Source organism: Hoplias malabaricus, chromosome 9 (genome assembly GCF_029633855.1).
Source record: "Hoplias malabaricus isolate fHopMal1 chromosome 9, fHopMal1.hap1, whole genome shotgun sequence".
Lineage (NCBI taxonomy): Eukaryota > Metazoa > Chordata > Actinopteri > Characiformes > Erythrinidae > Hoplias > Hoplias malabaricus.
The window spans coordinates 37,379,897-37,398,165 of record NC_089808.1 but is presented as its reverse complement, the minus strand read 5'-3'; the positions used below and the strand labels follow the sequence as shown (position 1 = coordinate 37,398,165).

Genomic DNA, 18,269 nt, shown 5'->3' with positions numbered 1-18,269 from the left:
TTTTTCTACAATTCTTTAACTCAAAATTTTTAATAATTTTAATTATTGAAAAAAAAAATTTTTAATAAAAATTCTTTTTTCTCTCTTCTTGTACTCACTTGCGTATAGCAACCTCCACTCCACCCTCTACTACTAACAGACCTCCCTTAGAGATCCACAAGTGAACTCCAGCACAGGTGAAGTTAGTTCGATTTAGTTAGGAAAGGGATTAACAGAATTAATCCGAACTAAATAGAAGTAAGTTACACCTCGCAGTTAAAACACAGCTAACATGGCAGAAGGAACCTTTCCCTCGGAAGTATATGTAGAAGGTTTGTGGGATGAGGCGTTCTCTGTTCTGACCAGCATCACCAATGATGTGATGCCTGGACTCGCAGAGACGGTGCAGAAAGCCTCACAGGCCCATCGTGACCACATGGTGGCTAAGTGGGTAGAGAACCACTTAACCGACATCCTCAAGGGCAAGCCCTGAACTGAGGCATTAGGTCAAATAGCCCTCCTCGCTGTAGTACAGCTCAGGGCCAGTGAACGTGAGCTTGAGGTATCACAGCGACAGCAGGCAAAGGTAGAGGCAGAGTTAAGGCAACTTCAAAGCGAAATAGCTGAAGGGAACACACTGCCCCAGGTCACACCTGATGTGCCACCTAGTGCTGCTACAGAAAGACAAGGCCAGCAGGAAGATAGTGAGGATCAGGAACCAGACTCAGGGACCGTAACCTTTAGAGCTGCTGCAGCACCTCCTCTGGTATCAACAGGTATTTCACCTTCCCCTGTGTCTCCTGTCAGCCGTCCCTTACAACGCCCTGCTAGACCCAGAGCACTGCAACCCAGTGTCTGGTCCCCTCAACCTTTACCCTCTCACGGTCCCTCATACAAGGACCTAGATAAAATCGCACGTAATATAACCCGCTTTGATCCCAAACCTGACGGTTCTAATGATATCTTTTCCTACCTAAAAGATATTGACTTCTACCTCCAAAGGTTCCCCGGGATCACCATAGATGACAGACTATATGTGATTAAACTGACCTCCAACCGAGACGTCAGTAACTTCATTGAACGTCAGCCAGACTATGTAAAAGCGCGATATGATGTGCTGTGCCAAGCCTTGGAGGACGAATTCTCCAATCACCTGTCACAGACCGGACTGGCCGCTGCTTTGAACATAAAACAGCAACGCCAGGAATCCCCTCAGCAATATTATAACCGACTCAGACAGGCGTACTTCGGACCTAGAAATGACTCCGGAATGGAGGAAGAGTTAAATTTCAAATCACTATTTATCCAAAACCTCCATCCCCACACCAGTCATCAGTTGGGAGTCTCAGCTTGCCCTCGCACCCTGTCTAGCAGGCAGCTGCGTGATTTAGCACTCAGAGGTTTCCTAAAATCCCAACAAATTCCCAACAGGCGGTCCGAAACACCCCAAGTCTTCAATGTCGACTCCAGCTCCCCACATTTAGAGTTAGAAGGTGCCACCCAGGCCGATCCGCCCTGAACCCTTCCTCCACTCCGTGGACTAGTGAGGGCCCGAAACCTCATCCGCCCCCACACCAATACAAGCGCTACCCTCCTCGCAGGCCAGACAGAAATCTCGACAAAGATTTCTGGAACCCTCGGGACAGGGCTGGGTATGGTCGTGACTATTACCCTGCAGAAAACCGCGGTGCGGGCCGTGGAAAACCATCACATCCCCATAAGGGATATGAGCGAACAGCTCAGAACCAGCTTTCAGATTCTAATAGAGAAAAGAAAGAGAAATACTGGTATCAAAATAAAGAAAATCACACCAAAGACAAGCTTAAAGGCAAGGAATTCAGCTCTAAGGAGTTAGAGGACATCCGCTGAATGCTTGCAATGATTTGAAAAGAGAAAAAGAAAAAACCTGATGTTCTTTCCATCACCTCCGTGCGATCTAACCCAAAGCCATCCTCTAACACCCCAGAAATGTTAGAGAGTTATGTAGAAGTGACAAGCGAAGCTCCGTCTTCTAGCGCACCGTGCAATCTCCTCGTGACCCAAACAAATACTGAAGACCCAATGATACAGGGGGGTGACTCACAACCACCCTCCAGTGCTGTTTTGGTTGTTCAGTTAGACGGTAAAGAAGGTTTAACGTCAAATGACCCTTCGGTCATTGAAGGCGACACACCCGTCCGACAATTATGGGACACAAACTGAGAAAGGGGTTGCACGCAAATTCTATCTGTCCACCATTGTGGAGAGAAGGCTAGTACATGAGGCCCTGTTGGACACTGCATCAGATGTCACGCTCATGTCTTCCGCCCTGTTCCAACAGGTTCGAGCCATTGCGCGGCGTGAAAATCGCGAGATACAGCTCCAAAACTGTTCTCTTAAAATTCAGCCGTATTCACATACAGGCCTCACTATCCAATCTATGGCACTAATACACTTAGCCATCGGACCAATGACTTTAGTGCATCCAGTCCATGTGTCTCCTCTCGAAACAATTCCCTTCCTCATCGGCAAAGATCTCCTTAATCGCTTCGAGCCACTGATTGACTTCAAAAGGTCAAAGATCTGGGCACAAGTGCGTGAGCCTTTACCCATCTGCACCCCACACCACCGGGAAGCTCAGTGTTGCCGTCTCGAAATCCGGCCTGAATCAATAGGAGATCCACCAAGTCAGATCCCTCACTTCGAGGAAGAGGAAACTGAGCCCATGGCGGCCACACCAGAGACAGCAGCCTCTCCCTGGCCCCCTAGTGCCATGTTAGAACAACGGAACACATTCCTGTGCACTTTCACACAGCCGTCCACAACAGACGCTCCCGGCCTTCCCATCGTGAATGGTCTCACAATGCAGGACTATCATGTGGACAATGCAGTTCTGGTTCTGTGGACTGACAAATCCGCCATAAGCCAAACCCTCTTTAACACTCTGCGCCTCACTCAACCAAATATTCCTTTGGTGAGCAGTCCTTGTCGTTTTCCTCTTAACCCGACATCGAAAGTAATGTCACCCACTGATGGAATTTGCGCTTTAACTATCCAGTGGAACAAAAGGGTACTCACCCATTATTTCTTGGTCGTCCCTTACTTGCCGCACGATGCTTATATTGGAAGTGACTTCTTGGTGCGCCTCGATGTCCACGTAGACACCCTCAATAGTGTGCTGTGGTCCTTGACTGATGTTTCAATGGAAACCTGGTCCGCAGATCTCAGCAACCTAGGCTCAGGACAAACTATTCCCGAGGTATGTCAGGTCACTAACCAAGGTTCACTTGTGGTACCTGCGAACACCGCAAATGTACCCATCCGCTTAGTCATGCGACCTGGCCAACACTTAAGCCACGCGCATGCACTTTTCCAACCGTCACCTCAGTTCTTCGAACTAGGCCTCACCCTCGAAGCCACACCTTTGGTGGAAACACGAGCAAGATCCACCTATCTATTCGTACGAAACGAAACCACTCAACCCTTGACAATCCCTCACTCATCTCCTCTGGGTTGGTTAGTCAGTACGAAATTCCATGACTTCGAGTTGCAAATCCCGATCATAGGACCAATGCCTGAATCCCTGCTTCTTGATCATCCAGAATCAAAGGTGTTCTACACTCATCCGACACGAGCTGTTGCTCTCTTCTCAGCTCTGGACATGAGTAAAGACGCCATTTGCAGGATAGATCTCGCTGACGACAATCAAATGACGATCATGGTTCTTTCTTTAGATTCATTCCCGGAATCCTCCCAGGAACCACCTCCTCCTCACGAAGCGGGAGCAAACACTTCAAATTCACGTACTTCAATAGAACTATCTGACTCCGAATTCCGTATCCAAGTCGAACAAGTTCTAAAGGAGGCCGACGCCCTCCAAAGCAAAGAAGAACGTGAGAAAGTGCTCCTTAAATATCAAAAATCTTTTTCCAAAGATTCAACGGACTGTGGTTTCACTGACATTCATTCAGTGCGCATTCCCACTCGTCCAGGAGCACCACCCACGTTTGTCCGCCAATACAAAATTCCGTTGGCATCCTATGAACCGGTACAAGAAATCATTGATGACTTGCTGAAAAAGGGCATAATTCGACCCTGCAACAGCACATATTCGGCACCACTATGGCCCGTCATAAAACCAAATGGTAAATGGCGCTTAACCATCGACTATCGGAAACTAAATCAACAGGTTCCCTTGTCTCGGTGGCCGATGACACAATTGGAGCAAGAACTTCCCTCGGTCCGAAACGCTAAATACTTTTCCACCATCGATGTAGCCTCTGGCTTCTGGACCATCCCGGTGCAAGCAGAAGACCAACACAAGCTCGCTTTCACTTTCGCAAACTGACAGTACACATTCACTCTGTGCCCTTTTGGATATGCCAACTCACCCGCGGAGTTTAACATTTTCTTAAACAAAGCATGCCCTGATGCCCGCGAGCGAGGCACCCTCATATATGTGGATGACATACTCATGCGTAACCACTCCCTACCGGCACACATTGACGAGATTGATCATGTTCTTGACCAGCTTACAACAGCAGGTGCGAAAATATCACTCTCCAAATGTCAGTGGTGCAGAACAAAAGTGAATTACGTCGGTCTGCTCGTAAGCACTGATGGTGTTGAACCACAAGTGAGTCGAGTGCAAGGGGTAACAAACCTCACAGCACCCACCAATCTTAAGGAACTCCGCAGTTTCTTAGGAGTATGCAACTACTCACGACAATTCATAGAGAACTATGCGGACCTAGCTCGTCCACTTTATGACCTCCTGAAAAAGGATACTCCATTCACCTGGGGCGAAACCCAGGAACACGCCATGCAGGCACTGAAATCTAAACTTTGCACGTCTCCATGCCTTGCCTATCCTGACAGTAGTAAAGAATTCTACCTAGAAGTAGGGTTCTCGGACCACTGTCTCAGCTCCGGTCTGTATCAATTACACGACAGAGACAAACGTGTCATAGCCTATGCTAGTAAAACTATGCTGGCTGCCGAAAACAAATACAGTGACTGCGAAAAAGCACTACTAGCAACAGTGTGGGCAGTCAAACATTTCTCCAACTACCTAGGTGGTCAGAAGGTGATTGTTGAAACTCATCATCAGCCAGTCACTTTCCTAAACAGCCAACGAATTCGAGAGGGTATAGTAACTAACGCTTGAGTAGCATCCTGGCTAATGGCTCTCCAAAGCTTTGACTTAGAGGTACGTTACGCGCAAAACTACAGGAGCCCCCTAGGCACAGGCCTTGCTTCCTGCAGGCGATGCGAAGGAAATATTCCTTCCCAAGTGCCACAAGCTCCAGAAACCCTCTTACCTACCGTGGCTAACCAAAACTATTTATAAGGACCTTGTCACTGCGTATGTAGATGGTTGTTCGTTCCGCCGAGAACACACCCTGATGGCAGGGGTGGGTATTATCGGAATAAACGGATGGCCTCACGAACCCCTAAGTTTCAAATTGGGTGCCCAGTCCTCCCAATATGCTGAAATAGCAGGAATTCTCATCACAATCCAGTCCGCGGTCCAGAAAAGCGTAAAAAACATTGGTGATCTGCACAGACTCCAACTACGCGCGCCTAAGCTTCACATGCCACTTGAGACTGTGGAAAACCAACAACTACACCACGTCAAACAAAAAGCCAGTTAAACACAAAGAGCTTTTCGCGGCATGCGAACACTTGGTAGACACACATGACCTGCAGATCTACTGGAAGAAAGTGAAGGGTCACTCCCGAGTCCCGGGAGATGACAAAGAATTCAATGATCAAGCAGACAGCTTAGCCAAACAAGGGGCCCGCGAAGGCACATCGTGGACATTCGATCCCTCCCTTTATCCAAACCCACCCAACATCGAAGTCCTAGCTGTCACACGGTCTCGAACTGTAACGAAGGCGTTGCCTGACAATGCTAAACCTACCATTGTCTCTATTAACCCTGCTTTTTCGGATACTGACTTAGTTACTCTCCAAGCTCGAGACCCATCCATTTCCAAAATGCTTAGCCATATCTCTGACCTATCTACATATCCCATCACAGCACAAGATCTTAACACCATACCAGGCCTTAAAGACCTATACGGCGCCAGAGCGTCCCTCCAAGTCGTCAAAGGCTTGCTAGTTCATGCCAGTGACTTGCACACTTCACCTACGTTCGTGGTTCCTCAGTGCCACAGGGGGGTGATGCTGATGCACGCCCATGACTCCCCATCTGCGGGACACAAAGGGGTCAAAGCAACACACCATGCGCTCTGGCAGGTGGCATATTGGCCCCACATGGTAAAAGATGTGGCTGACTACATTAAAGGCTGTCTGTTATGTTGCCAATTTCAACCCTTGAATCCTCTTCATAGAGCCCCCTTGCAAAAGAAGGGATTATCCTTCCCTTGGTCAAACCTCCAGATAGACTGGGTTGGACCACTCACTCGAACAGTAAGAGGTAACAAGTACTTCCTCACAGTCACGTGTGCATTCACTAAATGGGTAGAATGCCTCCCCGACCGAATGACACAGCACTAACCACTGCATACTTACTGATGAACCATGTCTTCTCACGGTTTGGCCTACCCAGCCCTGTCGACTCTGACAGAGGGACACATTTCACAGCTGAGGTCATGCAGCAGCTCTGGCAACTCTTAGGAGTAAAAGCCAGCCTTCACATTAGCTACCATCCTCAAAGCTCAGGTCAGGTAGAGCGAGCCAACCGAACTGTTGTTAGCATACTGAAAAAGTACGTAGCAGCAAACCAACGAGACTGGGATGTCAAACTACCCCTTGTACTGATGGCCATACGGGCGACCCCACACGATGCGGTCGGGGTCTCACCTTTTGAGTTGATGACAGGGAGACAAAATGACTCTGCCTCTACATCTGTTATATCAGCCAGGTGAAGCTAGCATAGCCGTAGCCTACACCACTCATCAGTATATGGAGGATCTGCAGAAACACCTCAAAGCCACTTTCGCCTTTGCCCAGCAGAAACTGAAAAAAAGTGCAGAAGGTCGCAAAGCGTACCCCGATGGTCCGGTCCCTATAAGATAACAGACAAACTGTCCCCCGTTGTTTACAGGATCAAAATAAACAAAGCTCGGGGCAGTACTGAACTCAAATGGGTCCACCGCAACCAAATCCGACCGCACACAACCCCCATGGGACTTGTAGGGGATACTAAAGCTAGTGTTAGATCATAAACGACAGAACCAAAGGCAGGAAGGGTGTTGGTTAACAAACAACTACAACCTTCTACTCACACCTTAGTTCTTCTATCCCTTTTTCCCCTTTCCTCTCACTCTTTAGCAGGAAACAAGCTTCTAACCAGACTGAGAACACTCAGGGTGCAAGACCCTAGTCCCTCATCATCAATTATTGTAGAGAGTTTACCCTAGGAAACTTTTATCAAAAGGGGGGTATCGTGAAAAATTTTGTAATTTGTCTAAACGACTCGCCGTAAATACCCTAAATCTAACCATGAGCATCTCTTCCGGTAGGATGGCCCCGCTGCTCATTCTCCTGATCGTCGGCTCCCTAGGAACCGCCGTGCTCCCTGAAGTGATTGAACCGGGTCCTGACTCAGGAATAATACTGAAAGACCAGCCGGGACTGCTAATCACTAATTGCCGCCTCCATACCCAGAGAGTATTTGTACGGTTGAATCCCGCCGAAGCGTGTAGCAAAAACCTACCGAGAACCACTCTGCAGACTGGCCGGAATGGAGTTAGATGGACTGAGGAAGCTATCAGCCATGCTGAAGCCGACGTAACTCATATGCTCCGCCAGCTACAAAAGTTCACCGTAACGCAATCAGAACTAAATGGTTTTAACAAACGACCTAAACGCTTCATAGGCAGATTGCTAATGGCAGCTGCAACTGTGGGATCACTACTGAGTCTCGGAACGTCCGCCGTCAATGCCGTTAATGTAGCCACTGTCAAACGTCAAGTAGGGGAACTGCAAGCTGAAATTCCAAACATTAAAACCCAATTAGACAAACAGCAGCAGCACCTGCAAACAATTGGGCAAACCCTACGTGGCACCGTCGTAGTGCTCAACGCTCACAGTGTCGCATTGAACAAAATGCTCCAGACGGTTAACTCTATGCTTTCAGTAGTACAACTTGACCTTGCCCACATCCAGCTTGTGAATATGTTATTGTCTGATATGCTACAAGAAATCAGCTCCTCTGTAGATAGCCTAGCCATGGGGAGGATTCCTCCCTACCTGGTGCCTCTATCCTTAGTACAGGAGATTTTATCTACAGCAACTCGAGAAGTAGTTACTGATCTCCAGGCCCACCTAGCCTATACCTTAGGTAGCGCTATCCCAATTTACGTTAATCCTCAAGACCGAGAATTAGCATTCATCATTAACCTTCCCATAATGGCGCCTGAAAACATATACCGTTTGAAAGATGTTGTCAAGTTTGGCTTCTGGCAAGATTCTGTCTACGTTCGAGTAAAGACAACATCCCTTGTAGCATACCAAGACGATAACCCTGACCTATATCTGGTACCCAATTTGCTTATGTGCACACTCACTAAAGACATTCACTACTTGTGCCCTAGCAAACCTTTCATTCGTGACAGCGCAAATGGGATCTGTGGCCTCAAGCCTATGATGAGTAATACTCAATGCCCGGTAGTCGTCACACCCCGACGTTTGGTAACCAGTACTCAAGCTGAAATTTTTGGAAATCGTTGGTTGGTTAACACCCCCTTTAGAGAGGCCCTACTAACCTATGATCAACATGACACCTCAGAAAGGGTACTCCTTCCTAGCCAAACCTTCTGGGTAGACGTCCCCATAAACGCAATCTTACATGTAGGAGACCTGGCCCTGTATCACCTAAACCCTGACCAATATGAGAGCGACATAGAAATCTCAGAGTTCTTCTCCAAACACACCATCGAGCTAGATATTAAAACACTAACTCGCCCAGACAAAGAGTGATCCATAAAGACATGGATGAATAAGATAACAACGAGGACACAGCCTCCCTTGCCCGGAGCAGGGTTACCGGGGCCTCACCCTGGAGCCAGGCCTGGGGAAGGGGCTCCTTGGCGAGCGCCTGGTGGCCGGACTTTCACCTATGGCGTCCGGCCGGGCTTAGCCCGAAGGAAATACATGGGTCCACTCTCCCATGGGCCCACCACCTGTGGGAGAGGTAGTAATCCGGGTCTGGTGCATTGTGGATCGGGTGGCGGTCGGGGTCGGGGGCCCTGGCGTTCTGATCCTCGGTTACTGAAACTGGCTTTTGGAACATGGAACGTAACCTCTCTGGTGGGAAAAGAGCCTGAGCTGGTGCGCGAGGTTGAGAGGTACCGGCTAGATATATTTGGGCTCACCTCGACACACAGTATGGGCTCTGGAACCAATCTCCTTGAGAGGGGCTGGATGCTCTTTCACTCTGGAGTTGCCCAGGGTGAGAGGCGTAAGGCAGGTGTGGGCTTACTCATAGCCCCCCAGCTTAGCGCCTGTACGTTGGGGTTTACCCCAGTGGACGAGAGGGTAATTTCCCTGCGCCTTCGGGTTGGGGAAAGGGCTCTGACTGTTGTTTGTGCTTATGCACCGAACAGCAGTTCAGAGTACCATGCCTTCTTGGGGACCCTAGAGGGAGTGCTGGAGAACACTCATTCTGGGGACTCCATTGTTCTGCTGGGGGACTTCAACGCTCACGTGGGTAATGACAGTGAGACCTGGAGGGGCGTGATTGGGAGGAACGGCCCCGCTGATCTGAACCCGAGTGGTGTTCAGTTATTGGATTTCTGTGCTCGTCACAGTTTGTCCATTACGAACACCATGTTCGAACATAAGGGTGTCCACAAGTACACCTGGCATCAGGACACCCTAGGCCGCATTTCGATGATCGACTTTATAGTCGTATCACCTGACCCGCGGCCATATGTTCTGAACACTCGGGTGAAGAGAGGCGCTGAGCTGTCAACTGATCACCACCTTGTGGTGAGTTGGATCAGATGGCGGGGGAGGATGCCGGACAGACCTGGCAGGCCCAAACGTGTGCTGAGGGTTTGCTGGGAACGTTTGGCAGAGGAACCTGTCAGAAAGATCTTCAACTCCCACATCCGGCAGAGCTTCGACTGCATCCCGGGGGAGGCTGGTGACATTGAGTCCAAGTGGGCCATGTTCCGGACCTCCATTGTTGAGTCGGCTGAACGGAGCTGTGGCTGCAAGGTTGTCGGTGTCTGTCGGGGTGGCAATCCCCGCACTCGGTGGTGGACACCCTGGGTGAGGGGGGCTATCAAGCTGAAGAAAGAGTCCTATCAAGCCTGGTTGGCTCAGGGGACTCCGGAGGCAACCGACAGGTACCGGGGAGCCAAGCGGCTTGCGGCCTCGGCAGTCGCTGAGGCAAAAACTCGGGTGTGGGAGGAGCTCGGTGAGAACATGGAAAACGACTTTCGGTCGGCTCCAAGAAGTTTCTGGCAAACCGTCAGGCGACTCAGGAGGGGAAAGCAGTTTTCCACCAACACTGTATATGGTGGGGGTGGGGAACTGTTGACCTCGACTGGGGACGTCATCAGACGGTGGAAGGAATACTTCGAGGATCTTCTCAATCCCACCAGCACGTCTTCCGCAGAGGAAGCAGAGCTTGGGGACCCCGGGGGGGGCTCGTCTGTCACTGGGGCTGAAGTGGCCAAGGTGGTAGGGAAACTCCTTGGCGGTAGGGCCCCGGGGGTGGATGAGGTTCACCCCGGGTTCCTCAAGGCTCTGGATGTTGTGGGGCTGTCCTGGTTGACACGTCTTTGCAACATAGCGTGGACATCGGGGGCAGTGCCTCTGGACTGGCAGACTGGGGTGGTGGTTCCCCTTTTCAAAAAGGGGGATCGGAGGGTGTGTTCCAACTATAGGGGGATCACACTCCTCAGCCTCCCCGGTAAGGTCTATGCGGGGGTACTGGAGAAGAGAGTCCGACTGATAGTTGAACCTCGGATCCAGGAGGAACAATGCGGATTCCGCCCCGGTCGTGGAACACAGGACCAGCTCTTTACCCTCGCTAGGATCCTGGAGGGTGCATGGGAGTTTGCTCAACCAGTCTACATGTGTTTTGTGGATCTGGAGAAGGCATTCGACCGTGTCCCTCGGGGTATTCTGTGGGGGGTGCTCAGGGAGTATGGGGTACTGGGCTCTTTGTTACGAGCTATCCAGTCCCTGTACAAACAGAGCAGGAGTCTGGTTCGTATGGCTGGCAGTAAATCTGACTGGTTTCCAGTCAGAGTTGGACTCCGTCAGGGCTGCCCGTTGTCACCGGTTCTGTTCATAATTTTTATGGACAGAATTTCTCGGCGTAGCCAAGTGGCGGAGGGTGTCCGGTTTGGTGGTCTCAGGATTCCATGTCTGCTTTTTGCAGATGATGTGGTCTTGTTGGCTTCATCGAGCCGGGACCTCCAGCTCTTGCTGGACCAGTTTGCAGCCGAGTGTGAAGCGGTAGGGATGAGGATCAGCACCTCCAAGTCCGAGTCCATGGTACTCAGCCGGAAAAGGGTGGAGTGCTCTCTCCAGGTTGGAAGTGAGATCCTGCCTCAAGTGGAGGAGTTTAAATACCTCGGGGTCTTGTTCACGAGTGAGGGAAAGATGGAGCGTGAGATTGACAGGCGGATCGGTGCAGCGTCAGCAGTAATGCGGGCTCTGTACCGGTCCGTTGTGGTGAAGAGAGAGCTGAGCAGAAAAGCAAAGCTCTCGATTTACCGTTCAATCTACGTCCCAACCCTCACCTATGGTCACGAGCTTTGGGTAGTGACCGAAAGAACGAGATCGCGGGTACAAGCGGCTGAAATGAGTTTTCTCCGCAGGATGTCTGGACTCTCCCTTAGAGACAGGGTTAGGAGCTCGGACATCCGGGAGAGACTCGGAGTGGAGCCGCTGCTCCTCCACGTCGAGAGGAGCCAGCTGAGATGGTTCGGGCATCTGGTTCGGATGCCTCCTGGACGCCTTCCTGGAGAGGTGTTCCGGGCATGTCCAACGGGGAGGAGGCCCTGGGGCAGACCAAGAACACGCTGGAGAGACTATATGTCTCGACTGGCCTGGGAACGCCTTGGTATACCCCCGGAGGAGCTAGAGTCGGTGGCTGGGGAGAGGGAGGTCTGGGTTTCTTTGCTCCGACTGCTTCCCCCGCGACCCGGACCCGGATAAGCGGTGGATAATGGATGGATGGATGGATGGATAACTCGCCTAGAATATGAGGGAACCCAAGTCATTGATCTAACCCCCATAGATAACACTCTTAGAGAGCTGTCGTCTCAACCCCTATGGCCAGTTCAGCCTGTCACCTATGCATGGTCCACTCCGGACACCTTACTAGTTACCCTGGTAGGATTAGGATATCTTCTGACCTTTGGCATAGCCTGGTTCTATTTCAAACGCACTCGAGCCCTCCAGAGCAGGTTAGAAACTTGGTCTAATAAAATGGTCAAATTCGTTAGACATAAAAGAGCCCAGAGAGGTGAACCCCCAAGTTTTAGATATGAAGCCGAAGGCCATGTCGAAGAATCAGCTCTCGAGGTTGCGTTTGAACAAGACCTACCCCTAAATAATTAGAATCCATTCAGCATGCAAACATACACATTCCATATGCACCCACACACTAATAGGAATACATCAGCTCTGGAAATGTGTTTGAATATGCTTGCTGATCTCACCTTCCTCCACAGCAAAAGTTCTTTTCAGCTCCATGATCCCTGCCGAACCATAAAACTGAAAAGAAAGGGGGGAATGTAGTGGAGTATGGACCGAATATGAATAACGGATGAAAAATTAAAATGAAAGATGAAGAAATGAAAAGTTTTGAATTAAAACTTTTCCAGTCTGAAGGGGACCTTTCGTCTGAATCCAACATTCCACAAACCACAGGGGTGCAAAAACACCGCAGCCCGCACACACATAAGATCTAACATCAAAGACTGGAGAAGAACACTTTCAAGTCACACATGGCCCAACACCCCCTTCTCTCTTGTGAGAAACAGGAACCTAGAACAAAGAAGAAAGTTTTTACGGCCCGCTTTTATGACAATGGCACCTAAATGTCTCGTCCTTATCTCGAGCCCACTAAACAGGACCAGCAAATGGTTAAACCAAAAGTGACCTCGGTTGAACCCCCGTGAATCATCCATCCGCACTGGATCAACAGCATGGACCAACAGCGACCCCAAATGGACACTGGCGAAACTACGCCTCGCTCGGGGTCGTCTAAAACAAATGACTGGAATGAAGTCAAATTATGATTAAATGTGTATAAACAAATGTATTAATGTCACTTTCTGTGCCCTCAGATGAATGTCCACCTTCTAATGAAATGATGTATATTGCTGATTGTTTCTATCATGAAAAGAAGTTCTGTTTCTGACTAGAGAAAACGGATTAATGTTTTTCTAACGTATTATTGTAAATGGGACGTAAACACAACGTACCCCAAGATGAAATCTTATGTAAATGTTTGATATTAATAATCCAGTATACTCATTGTTATATGTTACTAAAATGTATGAGGAATTTCAATACGCGAAAATTATGTTCAGTCTCTGTGAATCACTGATTCAAACCCCTCCTACTCTCTCCCCCTTTCCTGTCTCATGAAGTCAGTCACGTGAGCCTGAACTCGCGTCCAATCAGAAAAGAACGCCTCCCATTAGGGCGTGACCACGCTGGCTTTGAAAAACACAGAGCTCTCGACACAAAAAGACGAACTGGACACAGAAAATTCAAGCAGAGCACACAGAAGAAGGAGAAGGAGAAGGAGTTCAACAATTCGAGAAGTTCAAGAGGAACTCCGAGAAGCTTCGAAACAACAAAGAGATCAGCAGAAAACATCGCTTCCAGTCCAAACCTCTCCAAAGCGAGACGCTCTCTTCCTCACGCCGACGACGAAACAAAGAAAAATCTTAGAGACTTCATCAAAAGCTCACAAGAGACGTCTTGAATTAGCTGAAAGTATGAAGCTTTAATAATGCGTCGAGCGATTTGAATATTTTCTTTTCTTTTAACCGTGTTTATGTTTTATCGCCCGATCTAAGTTTAATCTCACGACTGATCAAAGCCGGTGAACTTATTCGTGGCCAGAGTAAGAAAACACCGCCGAGATACCAGAAAGTCGTAGAATAAGTAAGTTTATTGAATCGATTTTCAGTTCTGGATCCGCAGTAACCAGCGAAACTTTCGTCCAAACGTCCATATGGTCGAACCCTCCTACTCACGACACTGAGCCAGAGGATCCTGCCGCCGGCGTCATCACGCTCCGAGTACGCCGAGGCGACTCAACCGACGAAGAAAACCTCCACGCTGACTCAGCCTGGAAACTTCAGAGACCGCGAAATCAAACAAGACGCCATCACTCCCAGGACCTCAGAGAGCCTTTGTACGCAACGAGTGGAGACAATCGACGAAAAGTAAGCTAAACTTACGCATGTCCAGAGCTGAAAATTGAATCAAGTTTCTTGATAAATTTTGTATTAATTAAACCTCAGTTAGCAACACATTAGTCACAAGCTAGAGTGCCTAGCGTATCGCCGCAGTCGAATCGGCTTCCCCTGCTTTGATGCCGTTAGATTTCAAGATCACGCTATGTTAAGTAAATATCCTTCTCTTTGTTAATAAAACTTTCATTATTTGAAATCATAGTGTGTGCAGTTTTGTTCATTAATTTTCCTGAAAATCCTGAAGTACTCACTTAGCGTGATTATTATTCATTCTCAAACTAATTATTAACGTTTTAATTGCTTAAGCCAATTATAAACTTTAATTAATATCATTAAGTCAAATATCAGAGATTATAGGAGTTTGAATAAGGTCAACACTATAAACACAAATTATAAATATATATATTAAATATATATTCACAGAGGTATCGTGGCGTATGATTAAAAATCCAACATACGCTACATCATACTGTTTCATTTTATATTTAAATTGCTACTTGCTATTTTATTTATTTATAGTATATATTTTAGTTCTACACACTGTTCTATATTCTATATCCAGTTCCAAATTTCTATTTTTGTTACCATTATCTTATTTTTACATATGTTCCATTGTTATATTTCAAATGTTTTAAATTTCTATTTTATGTTTTCTTTATCGTATTTTTATATTTTATTCTTGTATATGAAACGGCTACTGAATTTCCCTCTGGGATCAATTATCTATCTATCCATCCAACCATCCATCCCTCCCTCAGAACCCCAAACTGCACTTCCGCTGGACGTCAGAGAACCGCATCTTTAATGTTGCCCAGAAGAAATGCCTCGGCACAGGGGTCAAGAGTGAGGGCAATAAACTGCAGTGGTTCATCTGTGATTCCAGCCGTGATTTTCAGAAGTGGGAGTGCCAGAACAACACTCTGTTTGGCCTGAAGAATGAGTCTCTTTACTTGTCCCTTCAGGGAGACACATCTCTACTAACACTGTCCACAAACCCAGGGGAAAAGGACAAGTGGACAATCCATGGAACGATGGGCAGTGTTTGCTCTTGGCCCTATGAAGGTATTTAGTTTCTCAGAATAAACTGCAACATCACAACATCTGTGCAATAGCTAATAATTTTTATAATATTTGCAATAAAACAATGTATTTATTTCTAGAACCATTTTACATTTTATAAGAACTCTATTTATGCATCCCCTAATTGCTGCTATAATTAGTATAGCCATTAACTGTCATTTAATGTCATATAAAGCCATACTGTGACTTTATATTCAGAGCAGTGGCGATTGCTCTAAGACTGCAAGGGAAGCTCAGCTTTCCCTAAAATGTAAAAAAATAAGTGATCAAATATATACTGTTGTGTGTACATGTCATTGAATAAATATGCACTAATTTTGCTCACTACTTTTACTACTACGCGCTCAACTTTTGTTCAGAATCAGCTTCTTATCACTGGTAAAGACATGGCTTTACTCTCAGTCATTCCCGCAGTTTCACAGTGATTTAAACAATGTGGATGCTGAGCGTCCACAGAGTTCAATAGCGAAGTGCACCGAAACAAGGCGAGACATTGGATAAATGCTGGGCTTTGTCCCGCCCATCGGATGCTCAGCGTCTCTGGGGGTCTATGGGGCAGTGGGCTGGTTTCGGCCCGGACGCTCAGCTTCTGCATGTTGATTGGATGATCTGTCTCAGGCTGAATCCCTTTTTGATTGACAGCGAAATGAGCGAATCAGCGATCCTTTGGTGTAAAGATCCGTGGGAACACAGGCGGACACACTTCACATGGGCCAAGGCCGTTTAAGCAGCCTAGCTCTGCTGGCCATTGAGAGGACACTAATGAAGTCCCTGGAAAAGACGCCTTGTTGGTACGACAGGGTCACAGATCATTTTCTTAAAAAGGAATGAAGGGTAGAATTTACGTATAAATAAACCGACACATTTTATGATGCAGTCCGAAATTGAACTTCCCCTCCTTGAAAGACCAACATCTGCCACTGATTCAGAGTCTATAAGTGGTTTGTATGGTTTTTATGAGAAGAGGATTGTTGTTAATACCATAAAACTATAGTATCCAAAGGCATATCCTGTTTTCTTTTTGTTATCACAGAGATATACACAATTAAAGGAAATGCTTTTGGACGTCCTTGTGAATTTCCATTCCTTTATGAAAAGAAATGGTACACAGACTGCACAACGGATGGCTCCTCCATCAAACGTCTGTGGTGTGCTGTTGAAAGTGACTATGAACCCAATCAGCTCTGGGGTTACTGTCCAATACGTAAAAAAGGTACATGGTTTGTTCTAATAAAATGCCTTAGAACAGATTTTTATGTGTTTATTTAATGAAACAAAAATCATTTTTAAAACATTATATATTAAAATATACATTTTAATGTGCTTTTGTTTCTAACCTAGCCCTATATGGATATCTGACTGTTATTGTTTTCTGGTGCTTTTCTGATTGTAGATGACAACTTCTGGGTGAAGAACCCTCTGACAGATGTGTATTACCAGCTGAATGAAGCGTCTGCACTGAAGTGGTATCAGGCCAGGAAGAGCTGTCAGCAGCAGGGGGGAGATCTGCTGAGCGTCACTGAGCCCCATGAACAGCCTTTCATATCAGGTACAGGCTCTAATGACTCCTAGACACAGTGATTACTTACAGTAAATGTAATACAAAAAATAATTAAATTAACCGTGAATAAAGTTATGAAGTTGGTTTATTTATTTATGTAGCAAAAAATATTACTGTACTCAAAAATACTATATGGGCGGCACGGTGGCGCAGCAGGTAGTGTCACACAGCTCCAGGGGCCTTGAGGTTGTGGGTTCCATTCCAGCTCCGGGTGACTGTCTGTGAGGAGTTGGTGTGTTCTCCCCATGTCCGCGTGGGTTTCCTCCGGGTGCTCTGGTTTCCTCCCACAGTCCAAAAAACACACGTTGGTAGGTGGATTGGAGACTCAAAATTGTCCGTAGGTGTGAGTGTGTGTGTGTGTGTGTGTGTCTGTGTTGCCCTGTGAAGGACTGGCGCCCCCTCCAGGGTGTATTCCTGCCTTCCGCCCATTGATTCCAGGTAGGCTCTGGACCCACCGCGACCCCGATATGGATATGCGGTTACAGATAATGAATGAATGGATGAAAAATACTATATAATAATATATAAAAAATGTACTATGACACTGTTTTGGGATACGCAATTCTTGCATACAGCAATTTTTAGAACGGGGATTATTGTTAAATGTTGATTTCCTACACCTGAGTAATATATTATCCACATTGTTGACTAGCAGGGATTAAACTTTGACTCCCATATTTGTTAGTTGCTAGAATTACTAGCAATTACTAGAAGGTGTTTTAAATTGGAGCCACCAGTTGAGAACGACTGGATGGATATATATAATATAAATAACATATGATATATATATATATATATATATATATATATATATATATATATATATATATATATATATATATATATATATATATATATATATATATAATGGGCGGCATGGTGGCGCAGCAGGTAGTGTCGCAGTCACACAGTTCCAGGGACATGGAGGGTGTGGGTTTGATTCCCGCTCTGGGTGACTGTCCGCGTGGGTTTCCTCCGGGTGCTCCGGTTTCCTCCCACAGTCCAAAAACACACGTATGTGGATTGGCGACACCAAAGTGTCCATAGGTGTGAGTGAATGTGTGACTGTGTGTGTTGCCCTGTGAAGGACTGGCACCCCCTCCAAAGGTGTATTCCCTCCTTGCGCCCAATGATTCCAGGTAGGCTCTGGACCCACCGCGACCCTGAATTGGATAAGTGGCTACAGATTATGAATGAATGATATATATATATATATAAAATGTGAAAGCTTTCTGCTTCTGAAT

At 47.2% G+C, this 18,269-nt stretch overlaps 1 pseudogene; it reads left to right on the top strand.

The window, feature by feature from the left end:
• The first annotated feature begins 271 nt into the window (after nt 1–271).
• LOC136706685 (macrophage mannose receptor 1-like) overlaps nt 272–18,269 on the top strand; it is a 34,024-nt pseudogene continuing 16,026 nt past the window's right edge.